Raw genomic sequence first — 22,422 nt, forward strand, 5'->3', positions numbered from 1 at the left:
GACAGCATTTGCCCCTGAATATTATCTTCCCTCTCCTTTCTCCGTTCAAATAGCCTACTCCAATTCAAATAGCCTACTTTCTCTTTCAATTGTATTAGCATCAACCTTTTAAGTGTGCTTTTAAACATTTACACATTTACTGATCTTTGGGAAATAAACAGAAATTGGTGGCACTGTGCCACCTCCCTCCCTTTCTGTCTTATATTGAGTGCCCTGGAAACAGACTCTGAGATGAAGAATTGTGGTCAGAAAGTAGCTTGGGAAATATTCTCAGGAGATACACCTGCAGGAGAATGAGAAAGAAAGGATTCAGGGAGGGATAACCCTAAAGAAATGCCTGGAACCAGAAGTACAAAGTGTATTACATCCCATCAAACTGGTGGCTTAATTTGTGTCCTCAGCTTAATTATCTATTCCCCTGCTGGAAAATGATTCTTAAGGTTTTAAAATGAAGTCTGAAATATGACTGTGCAGAATTTAAAAGATCTTGAGCTCCTTCTCCTGGGAACTAAGTGGAACAAAGAGAGATTATAAAATATGAAATGTCTAAAAATAGTAAAATGAAGCTGAGAAATTTGAGTGAAAGCTAGTCAAATCTATGTAGAATATATTTCTGATTCTTTATCAGATCACATAATTTAATGATATTCACTTACTCTTTAATTTCATATCCTAAACAGCCTACCTATATAAAGCCTATTTTATATGATTAGAAGAAGGGATAGGGAGAGAGCCAGAAGAAAGAGAGAGATGGCAGACTGCATTGCAAATTCAGAAACAGATTTAATATATAAATTAAATTATGCAGATCCATCCCTTATTTTCTAAAACAAGTGTAATTTATTATTAAACTATTAATAAAATATTCTTTATTCTTTACTTTTACCTTCATTGGTAAAGATAAATCTTAGACCTTTTGAAATTTGTTACATAGAAAACCAACTTTTATATATGACAACATATTAAGCCTTTATTTTTTTAATTGAATTTTTCAAAATTCAGAAAGTAATTTTCTTATTTTACTATTTTCACTGAGATACTGGGATTCACTATACTGTTAATTACACTTTTCATTCATACATCATGCAAACACCAGATCCAACACCAGAGAGCCCACTGAGTCCTCCATCAGTGTTTCAATGTCCACTCCCAGTCACCCTCCCCTCTAATGTAATCTTCAGTTCTGATGACATGGACCATTTATTGACCTTAACTACGTTTCTTTCTTACTCCACATATGAGAGCAATCTTTTATTTTTATTGTAGACATGAGGACATCTACACACATATAACTGAATAGAGTTAAACTCCTGAAGTTCCACAAAATTGTAAATCAATACTAAGTTGATAAAATAAATTTTTTAAACTGTATATCTTTTTTATTACAGATACATACATTTCTTTCTTTTTATGGGAGGGTCCCACACCCAGTTGTGCTCAGGACTTACTCCTGGCTCTGTTCTCGAGGATCACTTCTGGCATGCTTGGGGGACCATTTGTGGTACTAGGGATCAAACCCAGGTCAGGTATGTGCAAGGCAAGTGCCTTATAAGTACACTATACTATCACTCCAACCCAAGGTATATTAATTTTAAAAATTTGTATTATAAGTAAAGGTAAAGGTAAAGTAATTGTGTAATAATACATTTTAAAATTTACGTGAAAGAGATAAATGCTACAAAAGTAAAATTTAACAAAAGAATTAAAATTTTAAGTAAAAGCAAAATTTTGTGGAGTTCATGCCCACTTCAATCAGCTTAATCGACGGCTGAGTAAATAGCATTACTCCTACATTTAAATAAAAAGAAAAAGAAAAGGTAAAATTTAACAAAACAAAAAAATTTTGAAGGGGAAAATCTGAATTGGCCTATAAAACTATGAATGTGTGTTTTATTCTAAGAAAAGGAATACTGGTTTAATAGTGAAAAATATATTATAGATACTACTTAAATATCTGCATTAATAAGTAAAAGATTTAAATCCCTATGGATGTTATCCCAAAAAACCCACGTGATCAGTCATAGATTATTCCTTATAAGTGAAACATTGATATTATAAAAACATACAAAATCTCTTAGCAAACTAACAGTAAACAAACCTTTCTTAATCTAGTGGAGGGCAATCATAAGTACTATGAGTGAAAGTTATGCTCAGTGCCCAAAAGTTTCTCTAGTCTTGTAAAGAAGAAACTCCTTTAATGCTTGCAAAACTGGTGTCAAGGCTATGAATACACTAAACTGTTACCTTCCCCTGAAGCTCTGTATTGTTTCTTCAGACCTGAATGATTAGCTGGATAGAATGTTCCTGGGTACCTGTTCATTTCATTGAGATTCAGTACTATAGACACTCATTTTCTTCTGGTTTATAGACTCTCGTTTAATATATATGCTGTGCTTTTAATATTGTCTCTGTTTTTTTTTACTTTTGTCATTTTTAATATGTGTCTGGGAGTCTCTCTCTCTCTCTCTCTCTCTCTCTCTCTCTCTCTCTCTCTCTCTCTCGGCTTGGGACCACACCCAGCAGTGCTCAGGTATTACTCCTGGCTCTGCACCCATAATTAAACTTGGAAGTGCTCAGGGGACCATATGGGATGCCAGGTATTGAGTCTGGTTCCACCACATGCAAAGTAAATGCCCTCCCGCTGCAGTATCTCTCTGACTCTGAAGTTTTTCTTCTTAAGTTCATTTTCACTGGAGCCCTTTGTGCCTCTTATATCTGGGTGCCTGTATTCTTCAACTCTAAAATTGTTATCTGATTCTTTAACTATTTGTTCTTATTAAATTCTTCTTCCTGTTCCTCAAGGGCTTCAGTAATTCTTATATATTCCTCTTGAATTATCCCACAATTCTCTGGTGTGCTGTTTGTTTCTTTCCATACTTTTTATCATCCCTATTGTTTTCTAGAGTTTTCCTTTATCTTGTCTTGGAGCTCCTCAATCTTTTCATCAGCAGCTGTTAGTCTGCTGCTCAGAGCTTCTATTGAGTTTTGTATATCACCTACTATACTCTTCTTTCTGTCATTTCTAATTGTAGTTTTCTCATTTTTGCCTCATAATTCTTATGTTTTTCTATGTGTGCCATAGCTTCTTTAAGCTCATTAAACCTCCTCATCATGGTATATATAAAGACATTTTCTGTGGACTTTCAGAGCTGTTTGGTGCTGGTTGATCCTTCCACATTGTTGTTTTTGCTCATTGGATTTGGTGACCTTCTGTGTATCTTCACTCCTTGGTTTGCTGTGCTCCTACTGTGCTGAAATGAATCTTTATAGTTGGACCCCTGGAAGTCTCTGAGGGATTAAACTGGGAGTTGCTTTTTTCATTCTCTGCCCATGTTCACCCAGTGACAAATATAACTGTGAGCAGCATGAAATTTCATGAGAAGAGCTGGCCCCTTTGACATAGCAGAGGTCAGGTGTGAAGGCTGCTGGAACCTAGCCAGAAGGAGAGGAATGTGCATCCAGTTTCAAAAAAGTTCTCCATATGTCATCCAGTAAATTTATCTCACATGGAACATTAGGTGAGCAAGCATGCTTTGCTGACTGACTGAAAAATGACAGATAAGTTATTAAGATCACTAGTCAGAAGGTTTTGGTAGCTAAAAGATGTTGGCAATGTGAATTTCTTAATTAAAAGCATCAGCTCAGACACATCTGTGATAACCATTATGCTAAATTCCCAGGTCTGGTTCCTGGCACCTCATGATCTCTTCATACCCCAGCCCACAGGGAGTGGTCACAAAAAATGGAGCTGGAAGTGGCACTTACACTGCTTGTGTGGGCAAAAACCAAAACAAACACTAAATAATGAAGAGTGTATATATAACTGTAATAATCTAGGAATTATTAAAATTATTTTAAAATCTGTCTCCAGGGAGCAACAATCAGTATTTTATTCTAAATAAATTATGCTAAAAATAAGATATAAGCTTGAGGAAGACAATATTGTTTTTTTCTTAGTCTGTTTAATTTATACCAAATACCCCAATAAGCGGAACATGAACTGGCACAGAATTATGCTCAATGGATATCTATTGAGTCTTTATATTAAGACAAGTATATCCAGTATTATAAAACTGTAGCACCGTAGCACTGTCCTCCCATTGTTCATCGATTTGCTCGAGCGGGCCCAGTAACGTCTCCATTGTGAGACTTGTTGTTATTGTGTTTGGCATATCGAATACGTCATGGGTAGCTTTCCAGGCTTTGCCGTGTGGGCAAGATACTCTCGGTAGCTTGCTGGGCTACGCCGAGAGGGGCAGAGAAATCGAACTTAGGCTGGCCAAGTTGGCCACGTGCAAGGCAAACGCCCTACCACTGTGCTATCGCTCCAGCCCTGATAGCCCAGATAAAACAATACCAAGAATAAAAAAATAGTCCTGTCCAGTCAGTGGATTAATTTTGTCTCCGAAAAAGAAATAACAGGTATTTAAGGCATAAGGGTTTGATTCATATTTGGATTAATAGTCAAACACTCGGTTGGCATCTGTCCAAATTCTATTCACAATTTTGGATACTCTTATAAATGTTCTAAAACATTTTCAAATGGTATAACAGACATAAACTCAGTGCTACATCAGCTTTGTTTCAACATATTTGGGAGACGGTTTGTTTTTGAAATATCTTCATCATGAATTATTCATAATGGAAAATCAGCAAAATACTTAGTAATTCAGCTGTAGTGCTTTACTTTGTTATTTGGACAAGACATTGGAATCACTCTGGAAAACCCTGGAGAGGTAGAAAATTTGGCAAGAAAGAGCAGACCCTAAAAATGATAACTTCATAATCAATATATAATGTACTTTTAGGTTACAAGGTATATTGATGTATATGATCTAAATTCATGTCCATGATAATATTATGAATCAGATCTTAATTCTAAGTCATTGTGAATAAAGTTTGAGAGTAATGATACTGATCACAACATTTTGCCAACCAACCAATTGAAAACAAAAATAATGATAATTATAATAATCATGGATAGTTCCTAAGTAGGACTTATTTATGTGCCAAGTACTATCAATGGGTTTATATTATATTATATTAATTCACTTACTCACCACAACAATCACATTCCAATAGAAATTAAGGCATCCCTTTATTAAAATTGGTTGGCAAATTTAGTTTTTATCCAATGCCAAAATTGCTTTCTTTGTCATTCTCCTGAATCGAAGAATGACTTCCCTGACTTTTCTACCCAGTGTTATGCTATAAATTTAAAACAGAGAGAATTGAGGTCTGGTTGGAAAGGCTCATGCTTTCCGGGGTTCTCTATACCAAGAGAGCCATGATGTGTAAGCTCGGCTTGCTTGGGCCCAAGAATGTCTCTTACCAGAGAGGAAGAGGACAGCTGTGGACCACAGACCAGTCACTCACAAGCTTTTTAGCAGCTATAAACTTGCTACTGAAAATTATACTTATTGCTCCTGGGAAGTAAATCTTACCCCCCCCCCAAATCAGGAGCTCCAGGAAGAGTTAGTATCTTTTCACAGTCAAAGAACTGGCAAGCAGGTCCTGACCCTGAACCAGGCTGTCTTCACTGAGTCAACTCAGGGAAGGGTGGAGGGGGGAGTAGGTTGAGTTTCTCTCTGTACCCCAGCAGAACCCTGGCAGCCAAAAACCTCCAGAATTCAACCACAACCATGTTCAAGGCCACTCTCCACAGTTTCAGATGAGCCTCACCCATGAGAGTACCTGCAGAAAAACCCAAGTATGTGGGACTCATTACTGAAATCTCCGAGCTCATTGGATGGGAACTGAGCCTCCTCCTCCCAGCTCCCAAGTTTTCCAGTAGCATGGAAGTCACACTGACAAACTGCCCCCTCCCCCCCATGCCATATAATCTCATCAACAGCCAAGAAGAGAGAAACATGGGCCTTACCCATGAGTGAATCTGCTCTATAATCATATTCTAAATTTCAGAATTCCAGTGCAACCTCTCAACTCTAGCCCACTGATGTACCAAAAGAAGCACACATTTGTTTGGGTTTAACATACATGCTTGTAATCTTTTATACACAGCCTTAAATGGTTCCAAGATGAACTACAACAATCTTCACACACTTGACTCTTATGGTGGTTGGAAGGTGCATGGTGGTGTGATTGGTGTTTGAATATTAAATGTAATGAATTATTGTGAAAAACTTTATAAAAATAAAATTAAATTAAAAAAAGAAAAAGAAAAAGAACTGGCAAGTTGCAAAGTCAGAACTTGAGTCCTGAAATCTGAAGGCAGAGATGAAAGTATATTTGCTCTACACCATATTGAAAGCCTTCCACTCAGACAAGTTCAACAAAAGAAGAAAGGTGAACATTATAAAAGTGAAAGTCTGAATATTCTTCTTGAAATACTCTCATGACCTAATAAGATTTCCTTTTCCCCACAATTTCATGTCTCATGTTCTGAAAACATAGCATTCAAGCCATTTCTTTCTAAACTAGTTAAAGCTATGGAGTGAACTGAACAGACAGAAAGACAGAAAAGAAGGAAAGGAGAAAAGGAGGGTGGAAGAAGAAAAGGAGAGGGAGGAAAGAAGAGAAGAAGGAAGAAAAACATTTTAATACTATTTTTCCTCATGTCAGTATTCTTAAAATTGGCTCAGTTTGGAATATTTCCACTACTTAATCTCTTATTTGCAATTTTTACTAATCTTTATTCAACTAGTTTCCAAATATAAAAAGCTTGTTAGTTTACTCTCTATTAAGTATGTACAGATAATTATTATATTCTGATTCATATAAGCTTATTGCTTATTAACAGGCTAAAATTGTGAAGTATGAATGAATTTGATTATACATTTCCATCCACAGAGATTTATTTGTCTAATGCAATTAAAGATGTTTTCTATAATTTATTTTGAGGACATTTGAAGACATTTAAACATTATCAGTATGAATATTCCCTGTATTTCTTACATTATTTCAGGAAATTCTATCATAAGTTTAGAGTTTTGTTTCTAACCTTTCATGTGGTCTCTGAAATCTTGAACAAGTCTCCCTTCAATAAACTCCCTAATTGTTATTATAATAAGAGATTCTGGAACTTATTTCTTGCTCAGGTAATGAACTAAATCACCTAATGGAGAACTTTTTTGCCTCTCTTTGGTGCTTTAAGAGAGACTCATCAGTGTTTCTAATCTTCTGTATTCAGCCAATGGAAGAAGACATAAACACCGCTGTTTTTTCAAAAATCCTCCAGTATACCCAGAAGTAATGCAAATCATCTTTGCTCACATTCCATTGATGAGAAGAAATCACCAAAACCAAACCACTGTGCAGGGTAAACAAGAGGCCTAGAAAATATCGTCCTGGGGCTGGAAGGATAATCCAGTGGGTAGTCACTTGCCTCGCATATAGCCAATCCGGGTGTGATCATCAGCACCACATATGGTCTCTGAGCTCTGCTAGGAGTATTCCCTAAGTACAGAGCCTATGTGAATATATATATACATTTTATATATATATATATATATATATATATATATATATATGGGCTGGAGCGATAGCACAGCAGGTAGGGTCTTTGTCTTGCACGCAGCTAACATGGCCGACCTGAGTTCGATTGCTTCGCCCCTCTCGGAGAGCTCGGCAAGCTACCGAGAGTATCTTGCCTGCACAGCAAAGCCTGGCAAACTACCCGTGACGTATTCAATATGCCAAACACAGTAACAACAAAGTCTCACGATGGAGACATAACTGGGCCCGCTCAAGAAAAGAGATGAACAACAGGACAGTGACAGTGACAGTGATAGATATAGATATAGATATAGATATAGATATAGATATAGATATAGATATAGATATAGATATATGCATGGCAGAGTCTGGCAAGCTCCCCGTGGCATATTTGATATGCCAAAAACAGTAACAATAACAGGTCTCATTTCCCTGACCCTGAAAGAGCCTCTAATTATTGGAAAGATGAGTAAGGAGAGGCTGCTAAAATCTCAGGGCTGGGATGAATAGAGACATTACTGGCACCCACTCAAGTAAATCGATGAACAACCGGATGACAGTGATACAGTGAGATATATATATTTATGTGTGTGTGTATGTATGTATATATATAATTCTCATTTACTCAGTGACTCAACAAATACTTTTTGAACATCTACTGTACCCTATCCTGAAGAACAGTGTTCTTAATCCAGAGTAGAAGAGAGGTCTGAACATTGCTCAATTAATCACTCTCAAGAAGCACTGGGGTCCTTGGCAGAGGGAGGTGGGTACACTGGCGAGGAGTGTGGTGTTGGTATTATGTGCATGAGAAACTAGCATTAGCAGATTAACAGTATTGGGACCCTGTACTAATGAGAGTTAGTACAGCAGGTAGGGCATTTGTGACCTTGGTTTGATCCCCAGCATCCCATATGGTCTCTCAAACCCTGCTGGGTTTGACTCCAAAACAGAACAGACAAAAAAAGATTAACAATATTATAAATCACAGAATCTCAATCAATATAAATAAAATGTTCCTTCTATTAAATGAAGTACATTGGGGGGATTCTAATGCCAAAGCACTAAAAATTAATATAGAGGAAATAAAATTTTAAAAAAGAAACCTTTTTGGGGCCTTTTTGGAGATATAGTACAGCGGGTCCATCCCAAGCACCGCCAGGCATAATTCATGAGTGAAAAGCCAGGAGAGACCCCTGAGCATTATTGGGTGTGACCCAAAAACTGAAAATAAATTAAAAGTCCTTCTGAAACCTTTAAGGTCTCAACTTGGTCAAGGGTATTTAAATATATAACTGTATGGACTGTCAGAAAAGACCTTACAAAGATGATGGGATTTAGGTGCATAACAAAAAGAGCAGAGTTCTATTGAGCAAGAAAGTGAGACAAGACTTTCTAGGTCAAAGGAATTTAAATAGTGTTTCAGGAATAAGCAGTGGCAGGGCTACATTTTGGCTGACAATAATTAACTAGGAATGGGTGTAGGGCCTAATTATCAGTTTCTAGATTTACTCAAGCTATAACTTAAATAAACCAGTTATATCCTTCTTAATATCACTCGACTTCCCGTTAATCATTGATTTGCTCGAGCGGGCACCAGTAACGTCTCCATTTGTCCCTGTCGCATGCTGGTGTAGCTCAATGGCATCTGTTCGTTCTAGGAACATGAAGAGCCTCAAACCAATCATTCAGGGTCTTGATGAAGAAGTCTGACCATCTGGCAGGTGGGCACCACGCGGTCTTTTGACATCCCAAGGAATTCAGTCGGTAATGGCTGTAGTCCAGCAGTCGTGTCTAAATCTCATTACATTTCCAGCCCATCTGATTTTCAACACCTTGGCAAATGAGACAGCATCCCTGATTCTTGACCATCGACGGAGGTTGGAACTTCAGATTCTTTCTCTCATTTGAGTGAAACGTGATACTCTAAGCATAGCTCTTTCAATTCTTCTTTGGGAGACCCAAATAGCATTCTCATTCTGTTTGCGTAGGGCCCAGAACTCTGAGGCGTATGTTAATACAGGAAAAACAGTAGAATTGAAGAGATGTGCCTGGAGCCAGAGGTTCTTCATGCTCTTAGCTATTTCTTCGACACTTGTGAAGACGTTCCAAGCTGCTCTCTTCCACCTGCACAACTCAGGTGCCAGATCATTCGTCATGTTGACTTCTTGACCGAGGTACACATAACTGTTGTATTCGGAGATGGTCATTCCATTGAGAGGAATGGAACATCAGGAACAAGACTGTTTCTCATGAACACTGTCTTCATGAGATTCAGCTGTAGTCCGACCTTTCCACACTCACGGTCAAAGTCGGCCAGCATTTGTGCCGCTTGGCTAATGTTTGGTGTTATTAGAACAATCTCATCAGCAAAGCAGAGGTGGTGTAGTTGCTGACCATCTATCTTCATTCCCATTCCTTCCCATTCCAGTCATTGCATGACGTTCTCAAGGGTGGCACTGAAGAGTTTCGGTGAAATGGTATCAACATGCCAAACCCCTCTCTTGACATGGGTGATCACTTGTTTGTAGAATGGTGAGATCCTGGTAGTGAATCCATAATACAGCTCATGGAGGATCCTGATCTATTGAGTATGAATGCCCTGAATTGCTAGGGCTTCAATGACCGCTTCCATCTCAACAGAAATCAAGGCCTTCTTTAAATCAATGAACGTTAGACAGAGCGGCATCTTGAACTCTGAGGAACCTCAATGAGTTTGGTTATCGTGTGGATATCGTCAATGGTGCTGAATTCTTTGTGGAACCCGGCTTGCTCGCATGGTTATCCTTCATCTAGTGTTCTGCTAATCCTATTCAGGATGACTAGAGTGAACAGCTTGTAGATGACAGACAATAGGCAGATCGGGTGATAGTTGCCAATGTCATGGATGTCTCTCTTCTCATACAATAGTAAAGTCCTGCTGGTTTTCCATTGGGACAGAACCTTGCATTCAGACAGATAGCGTGTGAAGAGCTGAGCCAGTGTATTGATGAATGCTGACGGCAGGTTCTTCAGGTGTTCGGTTCTGACCTTGGGCCAGGTGCTGTTCGTTTCTTTACCTATGAAATGGCGTGTCGGATTTCGGAAGGGAGAACGTTGGGAACGACATAACCATCCTGCTGAATTTGGTATGTGGGCAGGTGAACATGGCTATCGAAGAGATCTGAGTAGAAGTCATGAATAATCTTCTTTATTGCCCTTCTGGAAGATGTGATAGATCCATCAGGATGTTGGAGGGCAGTCATCTTGGTCTTATAGTTGGTGAGGGACAGGCAGGTGTTACGAATGCTTTTCCCGGCTTCTGCCACATCTACCAGCACTACTCCTCTTCTCTCTCTGAGGTCTGCCTTTATCGCATCTCTGTACTGATTTGCGAGCTTGGACTTTCGCTTGCGGTTGCCTGAGGCATGTGCCAAGCCACATTGGCTAATAAGCTCAAGAGTTTTCGAAGACAGGCATTTTTTTGTGGCTATCTGTCTCTTGGTATTCCTCACACAATCATGAAGGTGCTGAACCAGTCAATCGTATTCCTCGTCAATGTTGTCAACAACGGCATCTTCCCATGTCACAGCGGTAGTGCCAAAGAGCTCCCAGTTGGTGGTCGTTCTGGGAGTTCTCTTCTTAAACTATGCAGCCCTTTCCCCGCTCTGTGAAATAGAATTTTGCATGAAGGAGATGGTGTTCCAATTCCATTTTGAATTTTGGGACAACAGCGATATTGATCAGGCAAAACCGTCAGTTAAATATGATGTGGTCAATTTCATTGTGGAACCGTCCACTGGGAGACTCCCATGTCCAATGTTTAGATTCAGAATTTTGGAAGTGTGAGTTACAATGGATGGTCTTGGTCGAGATGATGAACTCAGACAGTCTCTCACCCTGTTTGTTCCATTCTAGGCCATGGGTCCCGATGTGGAGTTCTTCAGCTGATCTTCTCAGTCCTATCTTGGCCTTAAAATCACCAACAATGATCTTGTAGAAGGTGTGGTCTTCTTTATAGAACTTCTCCAGCTCCATGTAGAACTTCTCAATTTCTCCATCATCATAATTGGATGTTTGCGCGTAGACAACAAAGATAGAAACTGCCGGCAGTGAGCCACCTCCATAATATATCTTCCTTAATATCCTGTTATATCCATGAGCTCTTCAGACTCATTTGCATCTATTACACCTAAATTATTGCATAATTTAAGTTCAAGAATATCTGCCAAAATATGATTCTATCAAGGTTTAGAAAATTGATTAACTTACAAATACATTCAATTTTATGTATCTATAATTATATAATACAAAGTGGTTTCACAGCTAGAGAACTATTACAGTGATTAAAATATTTGTCTTGCATGTGGTCAACCCAGATTTGAACCCTGGTACCCCATATGGTTCCCTAAGTGTGCCAGGAGTGATTCTTGAGTTCGAACCAGGAGTAGGCCTTTAGCATGGCCCCAAAACAAAACAACAACAAAGACTAGTTTTTAATAAACTTTGCAGTATATGCTATAAGAAAACTTTTCCATCATATTTTGTCTTGTCAAGTTAGAATGAATGTGAATGAATGCCCTTCTCTGTATATGATTAGAACACTTCTTTATTTTTTTTTACTTATTTTTTTTTATTATTAGTGAAACACCATGAGGTACATTTATAGACTTACAAATTTTTGTGCTTGGGTTTCAGTTATACAATGATCAAGTACCCATCCCTCCACCAGTGCCCATCCTCCACCCCCACGGGTCCCATCATCCCTCCCACCCCCCATGCCCCCCATCCCACCCTGCCTCTGTGGCAGGGCATTCCCTTTTGTTCTCTTTCTCTCCTTTTGGGTCCTGTGGTTTGCAAGAGAGGCATTGAGTGGCAATCATGTTTGGTCTATAGTCTACTTTCAGCATGCTTCTCCCACCCAGGGAGGATCCTCCCAACACCCTGTATTTGGTGGTCTCTTCTCTATCTGAGCTTCCTTTTCCCCTACCACGTGTGGCTGGCCTCCAAGTCATGGAGCAAAATTCCTGGTACTAATCTCAGCCACTCCTGGGTTTTAGTCTCCCATTTTGTTGCTTTATGTAGAACACTTCTTTAATTCAAAATAAATTTATTGGAAATTAGTTCATTTGTACATAACACCTTTTTTAATCCCTTTTATTTTGTGAGGTACATATGTGATTTTCTTTCTCCATATAATCTTCATCCTAGGAGGGAAATATTGCCATTTTCTATTATATTGACCCTAACTAACTGAAAAGTTGGAAAAACTGAACTTACATTGATTCAAGTAACAGTCCTCAAGAACTTTGCTGTCATTTGGAAAGATTGTGGGGAGTGTGTGTGTGTGTGTGTGTGTGTGTGTGTGTGTGTGTGTATTTGTATTCTAGGAACATAACTTAGCTTTTCAGATACCAGTCTTAGGATCATTGTTCAGTCTTAACACTTCTGCTAAATCTAGACAATACCCCTGACTACTAAATCTAGACAATATCCTTGACGTTTCAACACAGCACCCAGCACCCATGGCTTGCAGTTTAGAAGAAACTACTTGCCTTTCCTATTGTATCTGAGGGCTGGAGCGATAGCACAGTGGTAGGGCATTTGCCTTGCACGCAGACAACATGGCCAACCCAAGTTCGATTCCTCCGCCCCTCTCGGAGAGCCCGGCAAGCTACCAAGAGTATCTCGCCTGCATGGCAAAGCCTGGCAAGATCCCCGTGACGTATTTGATATGCCAAACAGAGTAACAAGAAGTCTCACGATGGAGACGTTACTGGGCCCACTCGAGCAAATCAATGAACAACGGGAGGACCGTGGACCGTGAATTGTATCTGAAGTATTCACCTATAGAAGTTTAAGAAGAAAAAATATATATATATATGTAATCCTACAATATTTACAGAGATATTAGTGCCCTTTCAAATTCTGATTAATGTTACTAATCCCTATACACTCTTTCAAAACTGTGTTAAAAAAAAAAAAAACACAGTGAAATCTAATTAACTACATGCTAGAAGGGACTGCGGCAGACCATAGCTTAGCAATGTAGAGGGTTCCTTGAGGTGAAGGCAGGGGGAAATAAGTGTAACAACATCCTCTTAACCCCCTAATCACCATAGTATAGAAGAAGAGAGGAAAGAAACAGAGGCAAACATTGACAAAAGTAAATATTCTAAAATTCTGAGTCAGATAAGATAGCCATAGGAAAGTTAGAGCAGAGCGATGTTTTTGAGAAAAAGCAGCCAAAGACAAAATAACATATAGCACAAAAAACAAATGCGTGTCGTGCATACTTGTTTCTGGCAGGAAACTATATGGTATGCCGGGAATCAAACCAGGGTTCCGGTCAGCCGTGTGCAAGGCAAATGCCCTACCCGCTGTGCTATCGCTCCCGCCCCCATTCCTGGCTTCCTACAATGAGCCTAGGTATAGTGTTAGGAACTTAAGCAAAATAATCTATTCTGCAACTACCTTGAAAAAGAGGCTTAATTATCATTTATTATCATAGAATTTATTACCAAATTTCCCTAAATTCATACTGTGTATAAAAAGCCAGCACTGTCCATAGTATACATGAGTCTTAAAACATTTCACAAGTTAGCAAAAAATCAGATTAACAAATTTTATCCAACCTCTGTAGAATAGTGAGTAACTATCTTACTAACAACATAGAAACAAGAAAACTATCTTACATTTTACCTAACACTCCACAATAAAGAGCTTTGTCAGAACTATTCAATAGAGTCTGGGGCAATAATAAAAATATTTTATGTCTCTTTATTAAGTATTGTAGCCACTAATCACATATACCTATTGAGCTTTGAAAAGTGATACTAGTATAACTGAGGAATTGATTTTTTAAGTTTAATTTAATAAGTTGCCTCTTATTAAATGGTGGTCTTTGAATAGCACATATTATCTTCTCTGATTTTCACATTAACTTTTTAAGTAGCTAATTTCCATTAAAAAGACATATAAAATAAGTGCAGAAGTTTTAAGTGACTTGCCGACATTGCAAAATTAGAAATTTATATTTTAATCCAGTTCTTATTGGAATGCAAATTCTCAACTCCTTGTATGGTACTAGTGTCAACTCAAGGCAAATCTGAATCATGGGAAATGTTCTCCCAAACCCCAGTAATCCTATACAGTCAACAAAAAATTCATAGTGGACAGTAAACAGCAAAGAACTAACTGGAAATCTAAGATTTTACCTAATTTGTAAAGTTATCAATTAGCATGGAACATGTAAGGGAAGCCATAGAAAGACAGATTTCTGCATCAGAGAGTAAGGATTCTTCTATAGCCATTGCAATGAAGAACCAGAGTATCACTTATTTATTGCACCAGTTTCCTAAACCGAAGTTCTCAAAGAGTGATATGAAAAAGGCCAGAAGAGAGGGACAGATATAGAAAGATTGCATTCATCTGGGGAATATAAAGTAACAAAATAGGAGACTAACACCCAAGAATAGCCGAGATAAGTACCAGGAGGTTCCCTCCATGACTTGGAGGCCAGCTGCACACGCTAGGGGAAAAGGCAGCTCAGATAAAGAAGGGAGCACCATATAAAAGGTGTTGGGAGGATTCCAGGATGAGAGATGCATGCCTAAAGTAGACTATAGACCGAACATGATTGCCACTCAATGCCTCTTTTGCAAACCACAGCAACCAAAAGGAGAGAGAAAACAAAAGGGAATGCCCTGCCACAGGAGTGGTGTGAGATGGGGGGATGAGGGGTGGGAGGAATACTGGGAGCACTGGAGGTGAAGAATGGGCACTGGTGGAGGGATGGGTACTCAATCATTGTATAACTGAAACCCAAGCACAAAAAATTGTAAGTCTATAAATGTACCACATGGTGTTTCACTAATAAAAAAATAAAGAAAAAAAAGAAAAAAGAAAGAAAAAGGCCAGATGACTTCTTACACATGCATAACTGGTTTTATCTCAAGCTTAAGGGAGCCAGATATTTTGGGGAGCCTCCCAAGTGCTGCTCAGGCAGAATCCCCTGTTTGTGATTCTTGGCAAATTGAATTGGTGACTCAATGCAAGGACCTTAAAATATGGTGAAGATCAGGACTTGCGTGCCAGAAACTTGCGTGCCAGAAAGAAGTTTGCAGTGGTGGTGCCCTAAGGGGGCTCCAGGGAAGCACCTAGTAATGCTCAGGGGACAATACGGTGCCATGTGTCAAAGCAGGGCCAGCCACTTGGTAGGCGTGCACATTAAGCCCTGTACACTCTCTCTGGCACAGTCAAATATCATATAAAAAGCAGTAAGCATCCTGGTCCTTAGACATAGAAGCCAAAATTTCCATGGTAAAGATTACTTTGTCATACTAAATCACTTTATCATAAGAGATAATTTATCATACTAGATAATATGCTTCCCTTTCCCAATTTTCATCTTCAAGACTATTCTCTATGCAAATGTTCTTGAAATGATAGTCCAAAACAAAGTCAACCAACCCCAAGATTTGCAAAAATGAGAAACAAGATATAACCTATGACACACTAAGAGAAAAGTCAATACTGAAAAGGGTCTAACATGAGAACCAAAGTGCATGTGATCAAAGTTAAAAAGAGAAAATTAATATTAAACCCATACATTTAAATTTAAATGTAAAATTAAACTTGAAAAAATGATAGTGGTTTATAAATGTCATTAATCTTTTATTTGACACCAATAGCACATTTAAGGATATAACTTTTCCCAAACTACATTTTCCTTCTATCTGAACCATAAATATATGTACATACTCTCCGTTTAGCTACCATGAAATTGTAGCATGAAAAAAAATCAGAGAATGTTAGATCTAAAAGATGGTCAGAAGTAATTCATTCCTAATTTTACAGGTAAGAAAGCTAGAATCCCCATGCATATAACAAGGATTCATTCCTAGAAAATTGCATATGGTCCACTAAGCACCACCAGAAGTAAACCGTGAGGACAGAGCCAGGGATCAGCTCTGAAAATTTCCGTGCAGTGTGGAAGGAGGGGAATCCTTGCCCCATTGCAATATTATATAAATGTACAGTAACTTAATAAAATAGTACGGGGGGTTTCTGAAACAATTTTTTTAAATAAAGCTACTTTTTATGTAAAAAAAAAAAGAAAGCTAGAATTCTAAGGTAAGATATCATTTTCAGGGCCATAAAATCAACCATCAGTGGATGTGAGAGACATTGGCACATGCCTTTCCTCCTGACACTTTCATTTCCATACAATACACTATACCTTGCTTCTCAACATGAACTAGATTAAACTAAAACAACAAAAAATTAAGGAAAGGGGGTTGGGGTATGTATAGGGTGTGTGGGGAGTGGGTTGGGGGGAGTGTTACTCAGTGGTAGAGTACTTGCTTTCCATGCATGAGCCTTATGTTCAATCCTTGGCACAACAAACAACCAAGTAGAAACCTGCAAACCTCACTCTTGTAAAAGTTTGCATGCAGTTGCTCTTGAAGGCAGTTGGAACTCTACCAGGAGGAAATTCAGAAGGGAAGCTAGCCACTCAGATGACTAACATGATTTTCCCTAAGGTCTACCAAAGCAGTGTGCTGCTCCACAGCAGATTTCAAAGTAAAAGATGCTCATAGCTCAACCAGGGGTCCACATCTTCTCTAAGGAGTTGTGTGTTTCAGTTGCATTATCAAGTTGAGTCAAAAAAATTATTTTAGGGGCTGGAGCAATAGCACAGTGGGCAGGGCGGTTGCCTTGCACGAGGCCAACACAGGTTTGATTCCCATCATCCTATATCCCATATCTCTGAGCACTGCCAGGAGTAATTTCTCAGTGCAAAGCCAGAAATAATCCCTGTGCATTGCTGGATGTAACCCAAAAAAAAACCAAAAAAAACTAATTTTAATTTTTAATATGCTAGTACAGTTTCGAGCAACAGTTAGCTTAAATAGCAGACACTTCATAAAGTTCATTTTTATTATTCGCAGATGAAAAGTAAATTACCCTTGTACAGGTGTCCTTTGTATTAGGAGACTTTATTGTCTGCAATAGATTCTAGTTGACTAAAACCTTACCTCTACTTCAAAAGACAGATTGTTTTTCCCAATCACCTTTCAAAGAGGTGTCACCACTTCATAAAGGACAAAGGAAAATAGTCTAACAAAAGAGAAAAGGCAACAACATCTAACTGAAAAGGTGCCCAATGAGCATAACAGAAAATTTTGAGCAGTAAAACAAATATGGCACTAAATTAAAATCCACAGGAAAAAAATGATATCCATTAATTTATACCAACATAAATTATCTATATAGTTATCAATGTTAAACAGTTTAACAATAACTCACACACATTGATAACTATATAGATAATTTATGTTGGTATAAATTAATGGATATCAATAGGGCTGGAGTGATAGCACAGCAGTAGGGCGTTTGCCTTGCACGCAGCCAACATGGCCAACCCGAGTTCGATTCCTCCACCCCTCTTGGAGAGCCCGGCAAGCTACCGAGACTATCTCGCCCACACGGCAGAGCCTGGCAAGCTCCCCGTGACATATTCGATATGCCAAACACAGTAACAACAAAGTCTCCAATGGAGACATTACTAGACCCGCTCGAGCAAATTGACGAACAACGGGAGGGCCTTTACCTTTACCTTTACCTTATAGTTATCAATACCACTTGTGTAATTTCCCCCAAAGTGGAAGTTACGTTACCCTTGAGTCTAAATCAGAAATATATACAAAGATACACGTAAAATACTGAATATATAAATAGTGTGAAAATAAACCAATACTACATAGAAAGGAATTCCAAATATATGTATATATTCCACCTACCTGATGGCGTGCCTTTATTTCCCTTGAGAGAGCTAGAAGTAATGACCTGTCTTTGTGTTATGGTGGAGGGGGGCGGATAATGGGACCTTTTTAATGGATAATTCTGACAAGCAACTACCTTAACCAACAAATGAAAATTAATATGCCCAGTGATGTCATGTGGGTATTATGAAGTCTGATATTATATAATTAGAAGAATATTTCACCTTCATAATCACTTGATCACTTTATCACTTGACTTCCCGTTAATCATCTATTTGCTGATGGTGGAAAATGGGCACTGGTGGAGGAATGGGTACTTGATCATTATATAACTGAAACCCAAGCACAAAAATTTATGTCTATAACTGTACCTCATGGTGTTTCACTAATTAAAAAAAAAAGGATGAAAAAAAATCGTCGATTTGCTCGAGCATGTGCCACTAAAGTCTCCATTTGTCCCTGTCGCGTTCTAGTATAGCTCAATGGCATCTGTTCGTTCTAGGAACACGAAGAGCCTCAAATCAATCATTCAGGATCTTGATGAAGAAGTCTGACCATCTGGTAGGTGGGCGCCACACCGTCTTTTGATGTCCCATGGAATCCAGTCAGTAAGGCTCTAGTCGAGCAGTCATCTCCAAATCTCATTACATATCCAGCCCATCTGATTTTTGACACCTTGACAAATGAGACAGCATCCCTGATTCTTGATCGTCGGCGGAGGTTGGAACTCCAAATTCTTTCTCTCATTTGAGTGAAACGTGATACTCTAAGCATAGCTCTTTCAATTCCTCTTTGGGAGACCCAAATAGCGTTCTCATCCTGTTTGCGTAGGGCCCAGGTCTCTGAGGCGTATGTTAATGCAGGAGGAACAGTGGAATCGAAGAGATGTGCCTGAAGCCGGAGGTTCTTCGTCCTCTTAGCGATTTCTTCAATGCTCTTGAAGGCGTTCCAAGCTGCTCTCTTCCTCCTGTGCAACTCAGGTGCCTGGTCATTCATCATGTTGACTTCTCGACCTAAGTAGACATAACTGTTGCATTCAGAGATGGTCATTCCATTGAGAGCGAATGGAGCGTCAGGAACGAGGCTGTTTCTCATAAACTTTGTCTTCATGAGATTCAGCTGTAGTCCGACCTCTCCACACTCACGGTCGAAGTCAGCCAGCATTTGTGCTGCTTGGCTAATATTTGGTGTTATTAGAACAATGTCATCAGCAAAGCAGAGGTGGTGTAGTTGCTGACCATCTATCTTCACTCCCATTCCTTCCCATTCCAGTCATTGCATGATGTTCTCTAGGGTGGCACTGAAGAGTTTCGGTGAAATGGTATCACCCTGCAGAACGCCTCTCTTGAAATCAATGATTACTTCTTTGTAGAATGGTAAGATCCTGGGAGTGAATCCATAATACAGCTCATGGAGGATCCTGTTGTATTGAGTTTGAATGCCCTGATTCGCTAGGGCTTCAATGACTGCTTCCATCTCAACAGAATCAAGGCCTTCTTTAAATCAATGAACGTTAGACAGAGCAGCATCTTGAACTCTGAGGAACTTCAATGAGCTTGGTTATCATGTGTATATCGTCGATGGTGCTGAATTCTTTGCGGAACCCGGCTTGCTCGCATGGTTGTCCTTCATCTAGTGTTCTGCCAATCCTATTCAGGATGACTCAAGTGAACAGTTTGTAGATGACAGACAATAGGCAGATTGGGCGACAGTTGCCAATGTCGTGGATGTCTCCCTTCTTGTACAGTAGTACAGTCCTGCTGGTTTTCCATTGGGATGGAACCTTGCATTCAGACAGGTAGCGTGTGAAGAGCTGAGCCAGCGTATTGATGAGTGCTGATGGCAGGTTCTTCAGGTGTTCAGGTCTGACCTTGTCTGTGTCGGGTGCTGTTTGTTTCTTAACCGACGAAATGGCGTGTCAGATTTCAGAAGGGAGAACATTGAGAACGACATATCCATCCTGTGGAATTTGGTATGTGGGCAGGTAGACATGGCTATCGAAGAGATCTGAGTAGAAGTCAAGGATAGTCTTCTCCATTGCCCTTCTGAAAGATGTGATAATCCATCAGGACGTTGGAGGGCAGTCATCTTGGTCTTGTAGTTGGCGAAGGACAGGCAGGCGTTACAAATGTTTTTCCTGGCTTCTGCCACATCTACCAGCACTTCTGCTCTTCTCTCTCTGAGGTCTTCCTTTATCGCATCTCTGCGCTGCTTTGTGAGCTCGGACGTTCGCTTGCGGTTGCCTGAGGCATGTGCCAAGCCACGTTGGCTAATAAGCTCAGGAGTTTTCGAAGACAGGCGTTTTTTTGTGGCTATCTCTCTCTTAGCATTCCTCGCACAATCATGGAGGTGCTGAACCAGTTGATCGTATTCCTCATCAATGTTGTCAAAAACGGCATCTTCCCATGTTGCCGCAGTAGTGCCAAAGAGCTCGCAGTTGGTGGTCATTCTGGGAGTTCTCTTCTTAAACCATGCAACCCTTTCTCCCTGCTCTGTGAAGTAGAATTTTGCACAAAGGAGACGGTGGTCTGATCCCATTTGGAATTGTGGGACAACAGCGACTTCGGTCTGTCCTTCATAATATTCTTTCCAAAATATTGTAATAGTCAAAGCAAGAGAAAAAAACCAAAATAAGGGCATCTGCAAGTACAGTCAGTTTGATCCCTGTCACTTCATGGTCCCCAAGCATATGTAGCTGTAGTCCTATAAATCCCCAAGTACCTCCAGGTATGGCACTGAGGGTCCTCAAGAACCACTGAAGTGGCCCTTGTAGGTCTACTACACCTCAAAGCCTGAGTAGCACTACATTCTTGGGTCCAAGCATCAAACTATCAGTCTGGTTGGCTGAGTACTGTCACAAGTAGCTGAGCACTGTCCAGATTCCCTGAGCCCAGCGTGGGAGGTCACCCCTTAACCGCACTCCTGCCCTAGAAAACAAAACCCACTGGTGATCATCTCCTGGGCCTGAGGAAGAAGATGGAGGTGGAGTCGCATTACCCAGGAGGAGATTAAAAGGGAACCCGAGAAGTCGATCCACCGGAGAAGACATGCCTGCCGCTGCTCCATATCTTCACCACCAATAACAGCCACCACCACCGTGTGCACGAGTTCTCCCGTGGGAACATGCATGTAGCGAGCTGCAGATCTACACCTGGATGGATGCAACCTTGAAAGAGTTGACTACTTTAGTAAAGGAAGTTTATCCAGACGCTAGAAAGAAGGGCACACACTTCAATTTTGCCATTGTTTTCACGGACCTTAAAAGACCCAGCTATCAAGTTAAGGAGATTGGCAGCACCATGTCTGGGAGTAAGGGGACAGATGATTCTATGACCCTGTAGTCGCAGAAGTTCCAGATAGGAGATTATTTGGACGTAGCAATCACCCCTCCAAATAGGGCACCACCACCGTCTGGGCGCATGAGACCCTATTAAATATTATTTGCTATTTCTTGGAGTATTTTTCATTCACGTATGTAAAATAAACTTTACTCTTCCCCTCCTTATAGCCATTATGCCTTTAAACTTTAAGTAGATTGTAATCATCTATTTAGGAGTTTGCTTTGACTTTGTTCTGGTATGGCTCTTAATAGAAAGTCCATATTTTAAGTCTTTCTGTACAGTATGAAAAGTGCTCTTAGAATTTTATGTAAAACTTTTGTTAAATATATGTGTGTGATCAATCTGAGTATGTTAATGGAGCCTTGGGATAGGTTTATCTTGGGATGGGGATGTAGTTGGGGCCACACCTGGCTTTGTGCTCAAAGTTCTTGGGGTACATACCATATGCAGTGCTGGGGATTGAACCAGGGTCAGCCACATATAAGACAAATGCATAAGCCCCTTTACTATATCTCTATGACCCCTGGAATGGGGCCAAACCCTAAACCATGGGATTATATCGCGTACAGTAGGAGTTTATAGGTGAGACCAGGGCTGCTTAAACTTTCTCCACTTGGAACCCCTTTTTACCAGATGAGTTTTTATACAATTCTGGATAGATACACAAATAAACCATAAAGAGACTTTATTTTAAAACATAATGTCCAGCAATACCACTCCTGGGAATATATCCCAGAGAGGTAAAAAAGTACAGTCGAAATGACATCTGCACTTCTGTTCATTGCTGCACTGTTCACAATAGCCAAAATCTGGAAAAACCTGAGTGTCCGAGAACAAATGACTGATTAAAGAAATTTTGG

The 22,422-nt window shown here is 39.6% G+C and overlaps 1 pseudogene; it reads left to right on the forward strand.

Moving 5' to 3' along the window:
* Positions 1-21,732, forward strand: part of LOC130033628 (histone deacetylase complex subunit SAP18-like) — a 39,135-nt pseudogene extending 17,403 nt beyond the window's left edge.
* Positions 21,733-22,422: the final 690 nt, after the last annotated feature.

Source organism: Sorex fumeus, unplaced genomic scaffold, assembly GCF_029834395.1.
Source record: "Sorex fumeus unplaced genomic scaffold, SorFum_2.1 ptg000054l, whole genome shotgun sequence".
NCBI classification, from domain to species: domain Eukaryota; kingdom Metazoa; phylum Chordata; class Mammalia; order Eulipotyphla; family Soricidae; genus Sorex; species Sorex fumeus.